Raw genomic sequence first — 21,127 nt, forward strand, 5'->3', positions numbered from 1 at the left:
ATAGAGGTGCAACAGACTGAGCCATTCATCTTGAATAAAACCTGCAAATAGTCTCAAGGCTCCAATCAAAACTGTAACATCTCCAAGCAGCAACGACAAGGACTTTAAACAAATGTGTCTTGCCATCGTAGTGAACAGCGTTCCCATTCAAAATGACTGAATTTAATGAGATACCAAGACTTGAGAAGGGTGTGTGGCAACGTATCGCTCAAGAAATGAAATTTGCTGTGCCTCATGAAATGGTAGAAGATACCTGACCAATCACAGCCAAGTACGTGTGATATATGCTCAAATAAATACACCTTGAAAGTAGGTGAGAGGATTGTTAGCACTACAGCATCTGTCTCTTATATATGACGCATTCAATGTGCTAATTAGCATGCTACGTTTGTTTAAGTGGAACAAAAATCAAAGTGTAACATACAAATTGCACTTTTACAGGGCTGGATTTTCTGATGAGAATTTTGCTTTATCAGAAAATCCAGCTTACCCTCGCATTCCTTCCCCATTTCCTCCCAAGGAAGCAGCTCCACAGACCAAAAAGAGCTAAAACCATAAAAACCTTATGCTTGTGCGTGTTATTATGTGTTGATGTTGAAGAGAGTGTTGAAGTGTGTGTAGGTGCTTCAACAGCCGTTTCATTCTACTAGGTTTCCAGTTCCAAGCCTGCCTTTTTTAAAAATACAAAAAGCTGGAGGCACAGATGAGTTCAAGATAGTGTAATTAGCTACCATCATCACAAAACTGCTGCAGTGGAAAAATGCTAGAGAGGAAGATATTAGTGATTTTTCACAATATGTTCACTGAACCAACGTGGCCACTGTGCTACTTTTTAGACCGCATGACTTTGCCCACTTACTTGCTCTAATCTAGAATTACAGTACGTCTAAATAGACATTAGCAATGGATAGGGAGCACTTACTAATGATGATTAAAATAGGTTTACAACGAGAGTCACAGTCAGTGACCAAAATATATTAGATTCATTTCAACGACTGACACAACTGCACATAAAACACGGAAGTCTTCATTTCAGCAACTATGTCTAAATATACCGATGGTGGCAGCTGATTCCGTGCCGTGAATTTCATTAACATGGCTTAAATGTTGTTCTTGAGTGACTGTCATAAAAATTAGGCTGTTAAGTTCTGAGCGTTCGAGCAATCACACCTGTTTTTTCTGTCTGGAGGCAGAGAGGTGAAAGAGAACTTAATACTGAGCCTGGTGGAGCTAAGTGGAGCTAATTTACTGACTTTGTGTGTGTGTGTGTGTGTGTGTGTGTGTGTGTGTGTGTGTGTGTGTGTGTGTGTGTGTGCTGCATTTGTATCACGAGCGGAAGACAGGGAGACAGACTGAAAGATGGAGCAAAAGGTGAGTGCTAATATTAGTCTGCCGCTGTACTTGGTGTGTTGGTTTGGATGATAAGATAACAACATATGCAACAATCCTAAAAGAACAGTCTTGTTCAAACTGTGGACTTTTACTGCTAAAGTAACACCCAGTCACGATGACCTGCTTAAATTTAGCTCTTGAGTCTTGCTTTTCCTTGAATAGGACTGGAATGGCATTCAATTAAATCTTTTCTTGTTGAAATTGTCAACTGATCTGTGAAAGTCAGAAAATAGCAAAAATTTAAATGTTTTCTAAATCCATCCTAGTTTGCCAGAGCCAAAGCTTTGTCCCCAATCAACAGTCCAAAACCAAACAATACTCATTTTACAACTATGTAAATATGAGGAAAGCAGCAAATCCTCACATTTTATATGTGCTCTGAGAAGACATACAGTTTTTCAAGGTGCCTGCCTGGCAGCTGGGAGCATCTTGAAGCACTCGCCACAGTTCTTCTGTGGGTTTCGGCTGTCGGAGTTGTTTTTTGTCTCTTCATGTAATCCTACACTGACTTGACAATGCTGAGATCGGGCCTCTGTGGGGACTATACCATCTGTTGCAGGACTTTTTTATTTCTTGTCCGCTGAAGATAGTTGTTTATGACTCTGACGGTATGTTGTGGGGTTGTTCAAGCTGCAGATTAAATTAAGGATATGCTCTAGATATTTAAACTACTCAAGGCTTTTCCACAGTACTATACATTTAGGGGAAGTTTTTGGTTATTCAAGGATGTCTTTACAAAATAAAATGCACTGACAAATTCCATGTTAACACAAGATGGGAAAAAAAACACGATGAAAACACCTCGACGAGAAAGTGAATTTACTATGTGTTGTTGATGAAATGCTAATTTAAAGAACCTACTGGCCTCTTTTCACTGTTATAATTTCCCAATAAGAGCTCAAAAAAGGTCAACAAGGAGTTTTTGGTCCCTTTCGCTAAAAAAAAAAAAAAAGGTGTTATTTTGTCATGTATTTATGGAGCGACAGCAGTAATCCTCAACTATTACTCCTCCTACGCGGCTTTCACCCTCTTACATTGGATTATTAAAGTGTAGACCTCACAAAACAGACAGGAAAGGGAAAATAGCGGTGGAAAAAAAAATGCACATAGCACTTGACAGAAAATGGCTTTATCGGTATGTTGAATTAGAAATTGGCAATGATTTGTCCAGGTCTATAAAATGTCTGTAGTGGTAAGTGAATAACAGGTAATATCCCCTCCATTTCACACAGACAGTAGTATCTGGAGCTGCTCTCGGTGTCAAATAGCTGTTTTCAGTAATAACCGGTACGAGGTTGACGAACATTCCACTGGCAAGCATCTCTTGTCCTGTAGACACGTGTGTGTGTGTGTGTGTGTGTGTGTGTGTGTGGTCAAGTTGCTGTGTAGCCTTAAGCAAGCTGCTCTCAGCAAAAAAAAAAAAAAAAGTCTAAGACAAGAGTATCAGTATTTTGAATGTGATTTAGATGAAAGAGAAAAGAAAAGGCCCTTATCACATCTTACAGCTGGCTCTAGTGGATGTTTTTAGAGTCAGAATGACCAGAAACTCTAAAATATCTTGCAGTGACAAAAATTACTCTTGCTGTGATGCAAAGCTCTCAACTAGCAGCATGAAGAAAGTGCCTTCGCTTATCCAATCTCTCACCTTGAAAAGTTTTTTCCCAAAAGCTGCAGTGATGGACATTCTTCTGTGGCCAGTTAAAAATGGGAGCTTTGACCCATTTGCTTCCACATTGGGTATTAAACTAGGACATTACACTGCCTACTGAGTATCACATGGAAATCTAGTATGTCTAAAATTAGAATGATGACTTAATCAGAAACAAGCTAACATTAGAGTTCGGGATCCTAATTTCTTTACGTATGCTGGTGTAATTCACTCCGAAGCTGTGGTAAAGACGGAATGAGCTCTGTCTACAGATAATAACAGTGTGCGTTTGGCTGAAAACCTCTAAAAACCTTGTGTCTCTTTGGACACATTGTCATTATGTGGTTTTACTAGTAATAAAGGGCTGACCCACAGACCAAGAGAGGGAGGAACTGCAGCTTATTATACTGTTGGGTCATTTCTTCACTCTGTAGGGACAAAAAATGCCAAATCAAAATGACTGCATGTTCCAGAGTTCGTTGACTTTTAGTGTGGTTAAAAAGAACAGTACACCTCCTTTGATGTAAACATGCATTATGCTATTAGAACACCCTGTGAGTCGTCGAGACAATATTCACTTTACAGCCAAACAAAATTGTCACTCATCATTTTAGTGCAGACTATTGGCAAGTTCCCACTCAGCCCAATTATGAATGAGAGTAACAACTCATATTAATGAGTCCTGCTTGAAACAGGTAGCAACAAGCACCGTTGACTCTAGCTCCTCTGCAAATGAGCTTGACTGTGTGTTTTGGATGAGAGCACAAGTTGAGACTTGGCATTCAATGCATTAAATGTGCAAGACTCTTCAAAACTGTGGTTACTATAGCTGATCACTGTCAGACAGAAATAAAATTCTTGTGAATTTCACAGGGTAATTAATTACAATATTTTTCCTAACAATGTAAAATGTATGTAATTTTATAGGCACAAATTTGTAGAACCACTACAATCTTAAGAAGTCGAATACCATCACCAACCAGAAATAAAGTCCTGGCTGCAAGTAGACCTTCTAAAACTAAATGGTAACAAATTAGAAATCATCATTATCAGTCCAAAATCACAAAGTAAATCCACCCACAACTTCTCTCTCGCCATCGACAGCTCCACCATACTTACTTCCCCTCACATCAGAAATCTTGGCGTCATCTTCGACCAAACCCACCATCAAATCAAACACATAACCAAAACAGCCTTTTTCCACCTAAAAAACATTACTCGCCTCCATCCATCTCTCCCCTCTTCAGCTGAAGAAACCTTCATCCATGCTTTCATCACATCCAGACTTGACTACTGCAACAGTCTTCCATCTTCCAAATCCCTCAAGAAACTTCATCCAGAATTCCACTGCCCGCCTGCTCACCCACTCCTGCACCCATGATCACATTACCGCCATCCTTCAGAACGTCCACTGACTCCCCGTCCCCCAGCGTATCCACTTCAAAATCCTCCTGAACACTTACAAAACTCTCCATTGTCTGGCTCCCCTCTACCTGACTGAACTCCTCCACTGGCACAATCCCACCTGCACCCTCCGGTCAGCGGACGCTAGCCTCCTGTCCACCCCCCATCTGGACCAAATACCGGACCTGGGGTGACAGGGCTTTCTCTATTGCTGCTCCAAACCTCTGGAACTCACTCCCCATAAGCATCAACGAATCCTCCTCACTCTCCACATTCAAGACATCCACAAAGACATATCTTTTCAACACCTCCTATAACTCATTGTTCTCCTTTCTCTTTATGCTCCTTTCCCATTATGTTTCATTAATTTACTTATTTGCTATAATTTTTTTTGTTTGTTTGTTCTGTTGCTACATTTTTGTAAATCGTCTTTGAGCATCTTGAAAAGCGCTATATAACTATTACTATTATTATTATTATTATTATTATTATTATTATTATTATTATTATTACTATTATTACTAGAGATGAAAAGACAATAACAAAACAAGTAAAAGACCCAGACTAAGTTTCGATGTGGTCCATATTTCAGCTACAGGCCATGTAATACAGTCTATACAGTCCTTATGCAAATTGAATCCATGTGGACTCACCCACATGTCTCACAACTGGAATGCAAAATACATAAACTTACGTGACTGGGGGGGAAAAACTGCACTGCAATTCAAACGGCGCACACAGCTCCACAAGTAATCAGTATTGCCTATTCAGTTACAATTTAATTGAAATGGTCAGAGTTGACTGGCTCAGTTAAGTTTGCTGTTCAGACAGCCTGACAATACATTTTTATAAATTAGGTGTAACGGTGATATGCTTTCAATTCCTAAATTGAAATAGAGTTTAGATACTTACTCCATGGACAGAAAAATACACTGCAGCACATTCAAATGAGCAAAGGCTCTAATTTGTGCATGTGTCCAAATGCCGGCACAATATCTAGTTTGCGAAAACTACTTGACATGCAGCCTGCATTTCCAGTAGTTAGTAGTTCTTAGGCAACAGGCAATTAGAGGAGATACCGCTGCTCTTATCTGCTGCTGAATCTGAAGGCAGATTCCAGCAGTAATAGCCTGAGAGGAGAGCAGCACCTGAGCCTCTGGGACAGCCAAGAACAGTAGATATTCTGCAAGCAAAATAACTCCAGCACCATTGTGCTCCTCTTTGTTTTACTCTCTGGCGAAGGACGCCAAGACTTACAGTGAACCTCTTTAAATCTTATACAAAACATAAAGGCATCAAACAAACATGACAGTTGTTTGTTTAGGCAATCTTACCGAACATCAGCTCCTAAACACAAGTGACACCTTTTGAAAACGAACACAAAAGCAAGCTGCAAAAACTTGCACAGCATAATTACACTCAAGAAAACTTAACAAACTAAAACCATTTGAGCTGACTGTTCATGCCGTACAAGATTTAGTTTTCTTCCATATTTGGTTTCATGTTGTCGAGTTGAAAAGTTAACATTTCCTGTCATTGGAAATGGTCAAAGTTAGGAAGACAGATACAGAAAACACTTAAATTTCATCAAATAAGATGTTCTAAATAATTGCAGCAATACTTCCAGAGAGACATACTAATAATAATAAATGCCAGTCCACATAGAAAATGTTTTTGGAAGCATTTCTGACATCCATCACCTGCACCTCTTTTGTAACAGAACTCCATTCTTTGAAATATGTATGCACACTGACTGCATGACCGTTTCTGTCTGGTGCTAAGAGAAGAATAATTTCCACTGACAGCTGTTTAAATCATACAAGTCTCCTGCTGTTTGTACGTTGTGAACCATTTAATGGTACTTGTAATGACTAATCAGGCTTGTGGTGTCACTGTGAGCAATCAAGGTTTACTGTCCTCCACACTCTGGAGTGGGCAGTGGAAAATACCTGTGACTCTCTTGACTCACAATGCCCTGATATGTGGGCATTACTTCTTACTGGAGTGAAGTGTGTCATTGCCTGATGTGATAATGCAGTATAAAAGCATGCACCACCCTCTCTTAGTCTATATGGACCAAATTCAGTTCTGAACTCAACACAGTGGAACTACAATAACTCTGGATAAATCAAAAATAATTATCGCAAGTGCAGACCTCCTGCAGGAACTAAACATCAGGTAAAATGTTTTTAAACTACAGTTATCATAGAACAGGCATGTCCAAAGGCCGGCCCGAGGACCAATTATGGCCCATGTTCAAATTTCCACCGGCCCGCAGCCTCTGTCATAAAATCAATAATATGCGGCCTGCCAGCACTATTGAATAGATATAAAATACACGTGTACAAAAAAAACTATTTTATATTCATCAAAATTCTAAAATCTCAGTGAATTGATTTTTTTTTTTGTGATGATCAAAAACACAGTTTTGAATATGCACTGAGTCTTTTCAATCCGTGCATCATTTGTTCTTTTGTTTTTCAGTTGACAATCAAACCAGGTCTCGTAAACCCGACACGTTAAAGATTAAAATGAAATTCGGTCCGGCAGCCCGTTTTTCCATTTTGTGTTTTTGATCTCAGTCTAAAATGGAAAGAATGAAAAACATGGCCTTATTTGATTTTTGATGTCAGATTCAAAATCAAACAGCATATTTTCGTCTTTTGATTTTTGATGGTCAATTGAAAAACGAAAGAACGAGTGATACACTAATTCATGGCCCTCAGTGTTTTGCACCTCTGAATAAGATAACTGTTCATGTTATTTCCTGTTCACATATTTTGAATTTAGAAGTTTACAGAGAGGATTTAATGGTGTATAATATGTAATGTTTCAAATGAACTTAGATATGTGTAATCTTTATAAAAAAAATTTTTTTTTGCACACAAACTTTTCTTCATTTTATGTGGTCTTCAAATATGAAAGGCAGAGGGATTTTGGTAAACATTTGTTTACATTTATCTGTGTTCTGTGTAAAGAAATGAAAAGCCATTTGCCATTTGCAATACAATTTTCATAAAATAGTTAATTTGCATTTAATGTTAATGGTTCAAAGAATACAGGCTGAATGGCCGCCCCCCCACACATTTTCACCTCACCAAATCTGGCCCTCTTTGCAAAAAGTTTGGACACCTCTGCCACAGAGCAACTCTGTTGTAAACAGATATAATAGTTGGAAAGGTCAAGAGCGACATCTAATACCATCACATTAGCTCTGTGTTGGGTTGGTGAACAGCAGCCAGGAGCATTTGTCCTCAGGAAGTTTATCACACAAACTGTATTTTAAACTATATTATACTTTCATTGGACTATCAAAATATAAAAATATCACTTTTACCAGACCCATCTGTGTCTTTACCAGCATTCTATGTGTACATGGATGCTCCAGGACTCTGCTCACTGATCAATGATTCAGTCTTAGTCGGCACGTTTAACAACTTTTCATCATAATATAATAAATCGGAATTGGAAAATTTAAAAACACACATATATAGCACCAAAGTAAACCAAGAGCACCTTTGGTGTCTTTATTGTTAGTGAGCACATGCCTAATTCAAAAGCTAATAGACAAATATGAGCCATTGTGTCATTGTGCGATTCATAAACCCAACAGTGGACTATTCGTTTCAATAAGTGATAGAATATTAGAGGCCAATTCAAAGACAGGTGTTGAAAGAAACCCGCTGTCTCGCTCAGCTTTGAACAGCATGAATATTGCATGTCATGGCGATCATACCTGTGATGCCGCAGCCCTAGAACAGCTTTTCCCAAGCAGCAGGCCACTTCACTCTGGCCAAGAAGACACTGCAGCAGTTTGGCTTCATCTTGTATCCTGCGAAGTACGACAGAACAGGATTAGACCCACACGGCTATAACAACCTGAATATGCCTCTCACTTCAAGGCTCTGGAGGAGCTTTAGAGCTGTGGAACTAAAGCAGTAACCACAAGGTCCATTTTGATATAGCACAATTTAGTTTTAGATGCCAACATGGCGCCTCAGGCAACTTCCGCTCTAACAATGGCACTGCTGCAAAAGCTCAGGTTTCTTCACTCATTTCAATGAGCCCCTGAGTCAAAGAAAACGGTGTGATGTGAAGTCTTCTTCTCTTTCCCGGTGCAAGGTGAGGTCATCCTGCAAAGCACAATGTTGGCCAATCAAATATGTATAAGCATACACATCAAGGCAGCGTACCTTGTAGCATTGTACTAATTTGCTGTCTACCTGCCCAGCATCAAGATGGAAGAGCAAGTTGCTGCTGCTGTGATTAACTTTCCAGAGCTGTACAATCAGACCTCTAAGGAGTACAAGGACATAAACCGCTGCCTTCGCATTTTAAGCCTTCACCCCGGGCTCGTTCGTTTGAATTTCATCTTATTTACCTGCACCCTGCGGCAAAATGCCCACACTTAAATAGCCCCCTTGCAATGTTTTTTTTTTTTTTTTCCCCAAACTGCTACCGTTGGTGTGAAGGCCTCTAGCGCAGCAATGAACACTGAAACGATGAGCAGTGTTTCTATAATCACTGAACATTCAAGTGCGGAAGAAAAAAAACTTAAAGGTAGCCAACCACAGCAGAATGAATTGTCCAAGATGAGCAAAATAAGAATCAAATTCTCCCCTGAAGAGCTAGGACCTGGGTTGCTTATTATTTATGACTACAGAATGAATATAACGCATACAGTAGCTCTAGATGCCGCTAAAATATGTAGAGCTCTTTACTGCCGTGTGAAGAAGGGACAACACCAGCAACACAAACTACCTGCGACCAGACGGATCTTTTCAGGGGCATTAAAAAAAAAAAAAAACAGTGTTGTGTTCTCTAAATCTCCTCCCTTGCTGCCGTATAACAGTGGTTCCATCTCCGAAGAGCGGAGTAAACACTGCTACTTCTAATATGGATCAAACTTGGTTGATTATGTTCGGTGATTAGGTTGTTTATGCTGTGCTGATGAAAGACCACCTTCTGGAGTTATAGTTGAATCGCAGCAATTTAGTAGGCAAATATAACAATGTGTGGATGAGATACGTAGACTTTTAGAGTTGATCTTTTTCTCTCTCTCTCTTTAAGTTGATAAATATGCGGTCAAATAATCAGACTACATAGCCATTTCATTTCACCTCGTTCATTCAGACTGACATCGTGTTAACATTAGCTGATTTCTTGTGATTGTAACTTGTACTGCTGTAATAATCTCGCATATATCTGGTGCCTGAGATCACATGTGCATTGTTAATCTGGTTTTCTGCTGTAATTGTTGCCGTTTTTCTTCAACTGACTGAAATGGCCCTCAATGGGCACCGGAGCTACTTAAATTGACGAACAAATCAGAGATGCGAGCAGAAGACAATGCAGAGTATTGGGATTGCAAAATTTACTGTGATTTAAAATTGTTGTGCCTTCTGTGAAGCTGAGGAGGCACTCGTGAATACTTTTACACGCCATACAACAAGGAGTCAACACACTGAGCGCTGACATTTTCTCTGCAATTCCCCTACCAAGGTCATAATATGATGACTCTGCCCCTAACCAAATCTCCAAATACACTCCAAGTCCACCCACACCCTCTTCAACATCCGACTCGCACTAGCAAAGAAACCATTAACAGTAATGCAAATCGATGGGAGTGTTAAAAGTATTGGCAGTCCAGCCCAGAAGCTGCTCTCTGTGCCTTCTTTATTAGTCTGGAAAAAGAGTGCCGGTCTCTAGCCTGCCAGCTCTAAATAGGAGTGCATTGATCAGAAGGTCAGGCCAGGCTGAATCCAGCCCTTTAATTGTCTGTGTCACTCCTCATTCTTATTCCAACACCTGTCAGACTTCTCCCAGGTAAACCGAGGGCCAGCATCACACCAGGCAGTTCACTCAGAGGTAGAGGTTAGGGCTTAGACAGAACACTGTCTAAGCAAGAGGAAGAAGAAATGAAAAGTGATTTCTGCTGTCATGTTCGTCTTAATCAGTTGAGAGCATGCGGGAACACCACAAATTCCCAGCTTCAGACTCGCACAGGCCATGCTGTTCTCTCGTGGTTCTCTCTCATGTGACTTAATCTACTTTATGGCCACTACAATACTAAACTACTTTTGGTCTGTCAGGCTGCTGTGAGACTCCCCGCTCCCCTGGAAGCCACTGAACAAGTCACGTGTATGTCTTACTAATCAAGATCAGGTCCTCCAAGAGAGTTGATAAAGAAGATATGATAAGCTTTAATTAATGAATCAGCCTTTCAGTGTTTGTAAGGACTGTTGGACAGAAGAAAGGAACAATAAGCAATGGTAGATTAATTTAATTCTTTATTAGGTCTAATTACTGTCATAAAAGATACACACACCCATTTAATTTTATGAAGGACAGCTTTTTCCCCACACATTTACAAAAAGATAAACGATAAGATAAGCGGTCTATCTTTTGCATCCAAAGTTGAATCACAAAATCACCTTGAGGTTTTCACGAATGTACAACAAAATATATAATAAACATATAATGAAATGAAAATGAAAACAAACTATCACCATGTTACTTGCCCAAGACAAAAAAAAAATCTAGCGTTAGTTCAGTCTTGATATCTGATGCCAACACTTGCTCTGAAGGTGGAAAACCAATCAAATCCTTTTCCACATTAATCCAGATGTCTGGCAGTTCCAGACACACAGCTCTGTCAGAAATGTATCCTGGCTTTAGAGCTGGAGTCATTTCAGATGTCTTGGCGGCTAATCAGCCGCTATCTCTCATCAAAAAGTAACAGTGACAGGGCCAAGTCTGTCTTTACAAAATCTACCAGGGTAAGATTGCATTTCAGTGGTACAGTGATTCGAAGCTTAGTGTTTGGAATACGCCTGGCTGCCAGCCAGCTACAGATTTATTTCCGGATGTAACAGAGGTAAATAAATAGGTTTGTTTCATAAGTTACACTCCATAAATCCAACAAATTTAAGCTGAGACACAACCAGAAAAGTAAGACAGACAGAAGCCAAGGAAACAGAGAAAGGGTTTGGAAATCCACCGCAAAATCTAATTCCACTACATATTAGCCTGAAATACACAGATGTCATTTATACAGAGCATGACAGCCAAGGGTAAAGTATGAAATGATGCTGTGACCACTTTACTTGCTACAACCATAATCCTGACAGCTCAACACTACAACGGAAGATTTAGTTCAATAACTAAGATTATAGCTCATCAACACTCCCTGATTAAAAACGTGGCTTTCGTCCTCAAAAAAAATAAAAAAAGGCATTTGTGAAAGTACCTGCTCAGCAAAACAGGCTTTAAGCAGTGAGGTCGTCTTCCATGATCAGGTAGTCAGTGTAAAACAAAGTGTAAAGCACATTTCACACTGTTGTTCAGCTCATGAATTTGAAAAGTCATGCATGTCTGAAATCTGTTGGGTATGATGAACGCAACACTATTTCCTGTGCTGGATTAACTTGAAAGTACATCCACCACCTCTACTTGTCAATGTCATTGCAGCTTCCAGATTTACTCGGGTATGAAATTAATTTACTTCACACCTTTCGGAGACTTCACACAAGATCAGCGTCCATTGAGATCTGATGAGGAGATTTAGCCTCAAGCTGAAATCCGCATAGCCTAAATGACTGACCACGGGGAGTGATAAAGTATATTGTGGTGGGATGGTTAGACCAATTTCAACAGCAATTCAGCCTGCCTGAGGAAAAGATAGGCATACAGCGGCTCAGTGTTTAGAACTAAATGGAAGCTGTTATCAAGCAGTGGGCTGTGTGCTGAAAGTAAAACCCAACCATTGCTTTTACATCTCCCTCTGTTTGCACTGCATGGTCACTGTATAATTTTCATTCATTTTCTATGTTACATACCTGTGAAGGACCACAGTATATCCCACGTGGGAGTTAGAGTATGACTACACTGCTCTAATTTTCAAGACTCCTGGGTAGCATGCAGCACATGCTCCCATACTGTCATTTAAGTTCGTTTATTTCTGTAGCGAAAAAGAAGGTGATGTTTAAACTTGTGAAAGAGATGTATTTTTAACAGCAATTTGAATAAAGTGGAACAGACAGATGACCTCTGCAAGGTGGGTGACTATAATTAAGTTAGTATGCCAACTAAACGTCTTTATCGGCACATTATCTCTGCCCTCGTTCCTGCAGTGCACACAAAGTTGAAATGAGAGGAATCTTGGAAGTGAACGCACTCGAGCAATGCTCTTGCAACAAAAGGGGGGAAAACATCCAATCAAAAAATTCAAACTCTCACTTGCTGACGTTACCTTTAATTACCACAGACAGGGCACATTCAATGTTTCAATGAGTCAGTTATTAGTCAGTTCTACTATTAAAATGTTTTTTTTTCCTGAAAGCTGAGATCCTGAGGACACCTAATCCACATTGGATTAAAAGTAAAATATATATATATAATTTGCATTGTAGCAACACACTGCAAGTGTACAATCAGGGTTTCTGCAGAAATCAGCCAGTCAAATTTAATGCTTTTCAATGCCATTTCCTGCCACAACCCTCTCTGTTCAGTAACAAGAGGACACAAAAGTTTTAACTGCGGTAAAAATAATGCTAAATAAAGAATTTTTAATGCCACTGAGAACCAAACTTAATGCTTTTTAATGCTATTTAAAGCCTTAATTTTCACAAAATCAATTTAATGACTATTAATGCCCTGCAGAAACCCTGTACAACGCCTATAGATTTTTGTGGCTGAAACCTGCAAGCATAAAGCGTTCCTATTTCAGCGGTCCTCTTTCCAATATTTCAAAATGTATCATACAAAACACTGCTGAAGGGCATATGACACTGTATTAACATTATCAGAACATGTTGTACTGCTACAGTTCCTCACTGTGAGTTTCAGCAACATGACTGAAGTGCATTACTAATTTAAAAATGTAGTTACATAAGAAAATGTAAATATAATTAAACACAACTACCATAATTAAAGGCCCCCATCAAAATGGTTAAAAGCCAATTAGAAGTATATATTGGCCTTATTCAAGGTTGCCGGCGTGCCTATTGTCGAGACAACAGCTCAGTTTATTAGCCTGTCTTCGAACAAACTGTGGACAAAGTTTTGCAAACAAAAGAGTACTGCTCATGCATGGATTTATAGACATTATTTTGCTTTTTATTAACAATTTTCATTGTTTTGTTTACTCACTTTAGTTTTATGGCATGCAGGCATTGTATGCACAGACTCAAAATATACACAATCTTATTGATTCGCTGAGATGGCACCCTCACACCGCCTGCCTCTTCTTATCCAGCTCCCAAATTCCCTTGAGGGTCAATAAAACATCTCATAATGAGAAATGTCACCTTTCCTCACCCGAAGTGGGACGAAAACAATTTGCTTCAGAACATGGGAAATGTTCTCAACATGGTGCCATCCACTGAGCTAAGTTTAGGAAAATGGCCCCAGGCAGGAAAGACTAGTCAGACAGATTCAGCAGATGAAATCGAAATAGTGCTGGGGCAATTTTACACAGGATGCTACAAAACAGTGAGGACACAAACAAATGAAAACTGAAACAAGACAACCTGAACTGACGTGAAAAGCAGAAGGTCGGTGATGGACGGAATAACATTCTCATCAGTGACAGGAGGACTGAGGGTAATCATGTTTATGCACTATTTAAGCAACCTGTGAAGACGTCAAGAGAAGACCAGCTGATATTTTAGATCTGAGCTGTTGACAAGATAAAACAGTGCATGTCAGTGCATTTAACATCACATAAACAACTCTTTTTAGAAGCTTTCATGCCACTGTTCAAGGGCATTTCAAGCCTGCTGATGGCATATGCTTCATTAAGAATTAGGATGATGTCCCATTATTTACTTTGTTCAATCACAAGCCGTTTAACACTCTGACATCATCAGCCTACTTAATGCAGCTGATTTTCCAGCTAGAACACACAGTATTTATTGGCTGTTGTTTCCTGCATTTACTTTGAAGTAAACCCAAAAGCTTAAAACTGCCACACTGTAGCTCGTTGCTAGTTTGCTATCAAATAACAAAGAAACATTTCTCAAAATTAAGAAGCTGGAACAAAAGAATATTTTGCATTTTCTTTTTTCTTTTTTCTTTTAATATGCCTGAAAGTAGCACGTGATTATTAAGAAGGCAAATTCATTTTCTAACAGTCAGCTGTTCAATCAGTTGACCAGTTGTTTTAACTTGTAAACAAGATAGAGCAGTTTTTTTTATAGAGTCTGTGTAAAACTGGAATGTCAGTCAGAAAAAGCTGCAGGACGAACGTTTGGACAAGATTCTTAACAAACTCAGCATGAACAAACTGTTAAAGTTCATTTGCACTTTGTCCAATGGTAATCCACTTGCAAATTGTCTGGTTAGTTTTTGATTGACATGTGCTATAAAACACAATTATGTATTTTGCTACATGGCAAAGCTGTGCATTTAATGAAAATGCCTATGGGCATCTAAACCTGTATACCTCATTAATATTCCCAAACAAGCTTTCAGCCACTCCAACGCTGCACATTGATAATCAAGGACATGACATACACTTTATATGTGGGCTCTGAAAGCAGAGGGACTGCCCACCACTCACAGCAATTTCAACTAATACAAATATTGACCATATGGTGGAAAGTGGGGGCGCTGTTATGGTAATGCATTTTCATAAACTGAATTAGGATTGCAGACGGAAACAGTAAACATATTTCACTTTGTGACCACAAAGATGGGACATGTAGTAGATGCATTATTTTACATATTACATCAATAACTCCTCTGCTTGGCCCTTTGGGGCACAAACATAAATGCGTACTGTCCATCACAATGTAAATGAGATAGTGACTGGCAAATATAAATATCCAAGCATGTATTGCATGCAGTAGCACTGTATGGGAGAATTTCTGATTGGACTGAGCATCCCACTTATTTCCCTGAAATAAATTATTTCCAATAGAAATGCAAACATATCATTGTTTCAGGAAAAAAAAAAAAAACAGCAGCTCTAAATCACAAAATGACTGTAAAAACAACTGACTCCTGTGCTCCTGTGTGTCCTACCTCAACAGAGTGCAAACAAAACACCCTTTTTTAATCTCTTTTGAAAGTACGAGATCATATTATAAACAGGCGAGCTTAATCCCTAAGTGGAAAACTAACCTAAATTTGTGTGCAGGAGAGGCTTTTGAATTCAAATGTAAGGTTACAGCATTTTTATTCAAGCTTGTTTCTGTTCCAAGCAGCCAGGGTCACCTTACCAAACATCCAACTCTAACTGAACTGACAGAAGCGAAATGCAGTGCAGACAAATGCACTTTTAATAAAAACAGATGACTGCTACAGCAGCTTATTTCAATCTCATTGTTTTTAAAAAGGAGAAAAAAAAAAACTTTTGAATGGAAGCTGAAAGGACGAATATTTGCCATTTATGATGTAAGCCTTCATTTAAATTTCAAAAGATAAGCCAGTTAAGTATCATTACCTAAAGTGAATAAAATATATGCTGCAGTAATAAGCAATATGCAGTCATTAAATACGAGTATAGATTCTGAAAAGCTCAGAGTCAAAGTCTGGTGTATAGTCATAAATAAATAAGCACAAAATGCAGAAACTAAAAGCTCAGCAGGGCTTTTCCTGCATAGAGGAATTTTTGTGGTCCACCATAGAGATTTTAGCGAGGGCCAAAAGAAAATCACCAACACTGTACAATTGTGCGTAGTCACCTCCTAAGACCTATTCTGAGCTAGGAAAAATCATCGTCAGTCGCTGTAACAACATGCGTAACATGGCTAGAACAATTAGTTGACAAGTTGAACACCTTATAAAAGAAATGATTTTGACTTTAGCAGTGGATTTCTTCTATTTTCTGAATCGATTCACAACTGCTCTGATCATGTACTAAGGTAATTACCCCAGACATCTTTAACTAACTCAAGTGAAACAAAGAAAATAAGTCAGTCTGTTTCATTTATAAAGCCCATAGAGCCATAAACAGATAATGACAGCTTTCTCTGGTACTATCATAGCAACACAGAGGCTGTTCTTCATTCCTGGAAACATAATGTTAACAACAACACAGCTGGACAGTGTGGAGATTTCCAAAGACTGCTCGCTCTAATTAATTGATGGCTGAAGTCATTTCTCAAGCAAAAATAGTGTTGAATGTTCATCGCACATAGCGCCGACACTGATCCAACAGATCGGATCAATACTTCTCAGTGGAATGAGTTTAGATGGCATTAGCTGCTGACATCGGAGCTGCATTTGTTGTTCATACAGCATGACATCATCTCCTCATAATGACTGTAATTACATCTATCGTCTCTAACCATTTTCCCAGCTGATCAGACTTCAGCAGTGCAACAGAGAGCAATGACTTTATCCGACTGCCACATTCGCGCCTGTATGACATCAGAAAAGGTAACAATAGGCCTCCTCTGCTGCACACGGAGAATCCCCTCCGCTCCCACAGCTCTGGCGTCCACATACGTCTCTGTCCTGTGCCGTCAATAAGTCAAGCACAAATCCATCAACGGGGCAGTAGATCAGGTATCACCGGCATTGGTGCAGTTCGTATTTGTGCAAAGCAAGGTCATTGAACCACATGGACGCCGGATCAATCAGACAGATTAATGAAGCACAACCTGCTGACATGACGAATATTGACACTCCTATTACATCTTGGTCCTGCAGTCCTCAACACTGCTTAAATAAATCAGGGCCAAGTAGAAGGAGACAGGTAAACTTCTGAACCTAATCCTTCACATGGTAAACAGACTACAAGAGGGGCTTTAATGTAAAGGAAACGTGACTCTCCTTTGAAGTAATGAACCCCAAAATGTCACAGAATTACACCTCACTTTGCTTGCAGTGGCTGACATCAATTTCATCTGTGCTTGGAAGTCAAAATATTTATTCGGTGATAAACACATTAAGAGAACCTACTTATCAGAAAGTCAAGCTATGAGTTGAGGTTGGGTGGAAACTACTTATTTTCATATTTATTATTCTACTGAATGATATTGTTTGATTAATCGCTGAAACACACGAGTGAAGATGCAGAATTTGTTGCTGTTTTTTTTTTCCAAAGCCCAAATACAGAATCAGTATACAGACAAAAACACATAATAGAATATATATGCAAAACCTCACAGGAAGCAGAGCACTGGAGCTGCAATGATCAGCTGATTAATCAATTAGTCAATCAACACAAAATAAACTATTAACAATTTTGTAAATCAATCAACAAAAAAGGAAAAGTTGACATTTTCCAGTGCCAGCCACTCAAATAGGATCAGTATTTCTCTTGCAATATGTGACAACTAATTGAATATTTTAGGAGTTTTGTTGATTGCAACTTAATTGAACAAAACAAGCAAACTGATCAGCTGTCTGAGAAACTCTAAATGCGATTTGTTTCACTATTTTTTTGAAATATTTTTATAGTCTGAACAGTTAATGGAGAAAACAATTCCTTTGATTAGTCAATAATTAAAATGATCAGAATTTGCAACCCTGCAGCATCATGATCAGTTTAACTTGGTGAGGCCCTTTTGAATAACTCTACGATTTCAAACATGGTGGCATTTTTCATTCTGATCAAGGAAGTAGCTTGTAATACATGAACTGTCAAGTGATGATGAAAGAATCACAGCCCTTCACTTAGTACGTCTACAAAGCATCACAGAAAATACAGAAAGTAACAAAAAATAGAACTGAACATACTGGCCCATAGCCCTGTAGCAGATAAAAACCTATGCCACCTTGCATTTACCTGAATTAACAGCTTTATGTAAAGGCTTTAGGCACCTCAAACGTCATATCTCCTGCCCAGACTCTGCTTGTATTTCTGACAACAGCGCCAGAACAAATGGCATCCTCCATCTTTAATCAATAGGAGGATTAACCTTTCCTACGAGTGGTGCCTCTCTTAGCAAAATGTGCAGTCGAGATTTAGGATTATACCTGTGAAGACATGCTTTAGCTCATTATTAGACTTAGATCTTCAGACCTGTATGACACTCCATATATCACTGGCATTAGGTAACCATTAATGACTCAGTAATCCTTCAAATCTCTCCAAAGAAATGCACCTCATCATGAGCCATTCTGGAAATGAATGTATTTGTAGAGGTGCCTACGGTAATGAGCCTCCATATTTTTAGAGTCAAGCTCTTCATTTCCGTGTAAGGCCTGGCCTTCTGAACATGTGGATAAGTAAAGCGCCACGACGGTGATTATTATTTCCATATCACACAAAGCACTCATAAAGCTGTCTAACCGCATGGAGCAGAGTTGTGTTCCTCAAATTTATTTATCAGTAAAGCGCAACAATTTGACAGCATTTTGTCCAAATGATTCAATGCTGGACCTCGGTGATGAAACATTACTTGACTAATGGATTGGTTGATGAAAACAAGTCTGATAACGAATAAATCATTTAACTGAAGCACAAGAAGGGGGATCCAACAGTGCAGAGAGAAACAATAAAAGGGAGCGAGGAGAAATACAATTTTTAAAAATTAAATCAAATGATGGCAATACATACAAAGACAAGACAAATATGCCAAATGTTCTGTGGTTGCAGCTTCTCAAATGGAAAAAAAAACAAACAAGTTTGTCTGTTTTGTATCATTGATATTTGAATATCTTTGCATTTGGGACTGTTGAATGAACCAAACAAACAAACTGAAGACATCAACATGGGTTCAGGGAACGTGACTGTCTGCTCAGACTGTTTTCAAATGTTGCCGACGAGACGGTTCATTTTATATACTCCATTTGAACCATGTTAGTCAGTGCAACGGACAGAAAAGGATGAAATGAAATCACACTTGTATATTGGAAGTCTACATCTGGACCATTTACAGCCACAATATAGTGCTATCTGACAAAGATACTGGGCTGATTGACTCACCTCTTCAGCAGCATTTTAGATTTAAAGACCTGGAGACAACTGATCATTGCTACAAAATCTTAGAGAGAGAATACACTTCAACTCAAGCCATGCCAAGAAAAAAGAAATCCAGAAGTGACTTTTGACTTCTGGTTTCAATTCTAAAGCTCATGGGCAAAGCGAGGCCATTTCTCTCTCTGAACAGAACTGATGAACATTAAAACTAGCCGACTACACTATTGTGACACTCTCTCTTCTGATGAATACAATATGTCCTTTGGTTACCTGGTGTGGTTTAAATGTTTCATAAGTTTATATAGCACTACATGACCTTGCACCAGTACATCTTTTAAAAAAAAATAAAAACCTATTCAGCCTGGGCTTTATGTGGTGTTTCATAATTTTATGAATGTAGTATATAGACTTTTTAAAATTTATTTTATCAAGAATGTATAGCTTTAATAGAATCAGTTCATCTTGTGTAATATTTCACAAGCCTATTATTTACTTTCTTTCATTAAGCGTGTATCATCTTCACTACCAATCAAATATTTTATCTTGTCTTTATCGTCAGTTCTGTTTCAATATTAGAGCTTTAAAGGACATTGAACAGCACTTGATTTGTTTGAAAAGTAATACATAATAAATATATGTTGTAATTAAACCCAATTCAAACGCCATGTCAGCTGCACCCTACATGATCTGCCCAGATTAAAGCTGCCCTGACAGTGGGTGTATTTAACACAAAAACGTTTGAATCTATGCACTTTATTATCACAGTCTTCAAAATAAAATCGTGGCTTTAGGCAGGTTTACAAAACATAAAGCAGAAGGCATCACTAACATCTGCACTGCCTGCTGCAATAAACTGTAAAACTTCCTTGCAATTCACAGTAACCAGCCTAAACTATGGTAAGACTATTGCTCATTTAAAGCACACTGCACAAACCTACCCTTCAGGGTCAACCAGCAGTAAGACTGACTCTCATATTATGATGACTTGCTGAGAATAATTAGTTTACCATTAAGATGCTACGACACGCTGCTGTCACACTGCTCAGTCAAACCCATGTGAACCCGGCAGTCACCGCAATAAGTTGGAAAGTCCGCTGACTTACAGTTTCGCTCAAAAAAGTCGACCAAACTACACTCGTGGTTACACTTCAGCACCGAAAAGCCTTGCGTGTTTCAGAAAACGTGACAGTGTGCTTCGTTGTAAACTTCCCGCTGCAGCGACTCGGTGACAGAAGCTAACGCACTAACTGGCCAAGTTAGCCCCGGTGGAGTGGCGGAGGAAAAGCACAGAGGGAGCGTGGAAGTACCTGTCCGAGGAGCCTGTCCTCCTTCATGCTCGCTGAAAAGCGTCCCACGGACCATTTCAGGACGTGGAAGTTTCTTTCTGCGGCTCTTGTGGAGGGGGTAACCAGGAAAGCCTCTGGTTAGCAACGAGACCTGTCAAACAATGGCGGAGCCAAGTACGGCAAGCGGGAGGGCGAAGGCTGCTTTTTGTTTACGTTCCGCTTGGTTTCGTTTTCACGCTGCGCCGGTGTCCTGTCCAGTATGCGCACAAAATCAGAGTTTCAGAGGGAAAGAAAGGACTCATTAGGGAGTTTTATTTAGCGAATTTCTTCAAGACCATTTGGTAAAAGCCATGCAAGAAGTATTTGGATTTTTTTATTTCAGCATTCATGAGGGATTTTCAAGTCATACTCATGGCATTGCATATTATGGAGATTGATATATGTGTGTGTTGGTACAATGAGACACTTTATTAACACTTGCATTCGAGAACAATTTATGGAATCATTAAAATGCTTTAGCAC

General features: G+C 39.1%; 1 protein-coding gene across 1 annotated transcript in view; it reads right to left on the bottom strand.

Annotated features, from left to right (window-relative positions):
• The window catches only part of enox2 (ecto-NOX disulfide-thiol exchanger 2), a 192,579-nt gene extending 171,819 nt beyond the window's left edge, over positions 1-20,760 (bottom strand). Inside the window, exons 1-2 of the mRNA XM_008294984.1 lie at positions 20,627-20,760; positions 8,181-8,276 (exon numbers count right to left, since the gene is read on the bottom strand). The gene's annotated coding sequence lies outside the window, so the exon portion shown is untranslated. The remainder of the gene's footprint in view (positions 1-8,180; positions 8,277-20,626) is intronic.
• Between the last annotated feature and the right edge of the window lie 367 nt (positions 20,761-21,127).

The sequence above is a fragment of the Stegastes partitus genome, unplaced genomic scaffold (genome assembly GCF_000690725.1).
Source record: "Stegastes partitus isolate 25-593 unplaced genomic scaffold, Stegastes_partitus-1.0.2 Scaffold22, whole genome shotgun sequence".
NCBI lineage: Eukaryota > Metazoa > Chordata > Actinopteri > Pomacentridae > Stegastes > Stegastes partitus.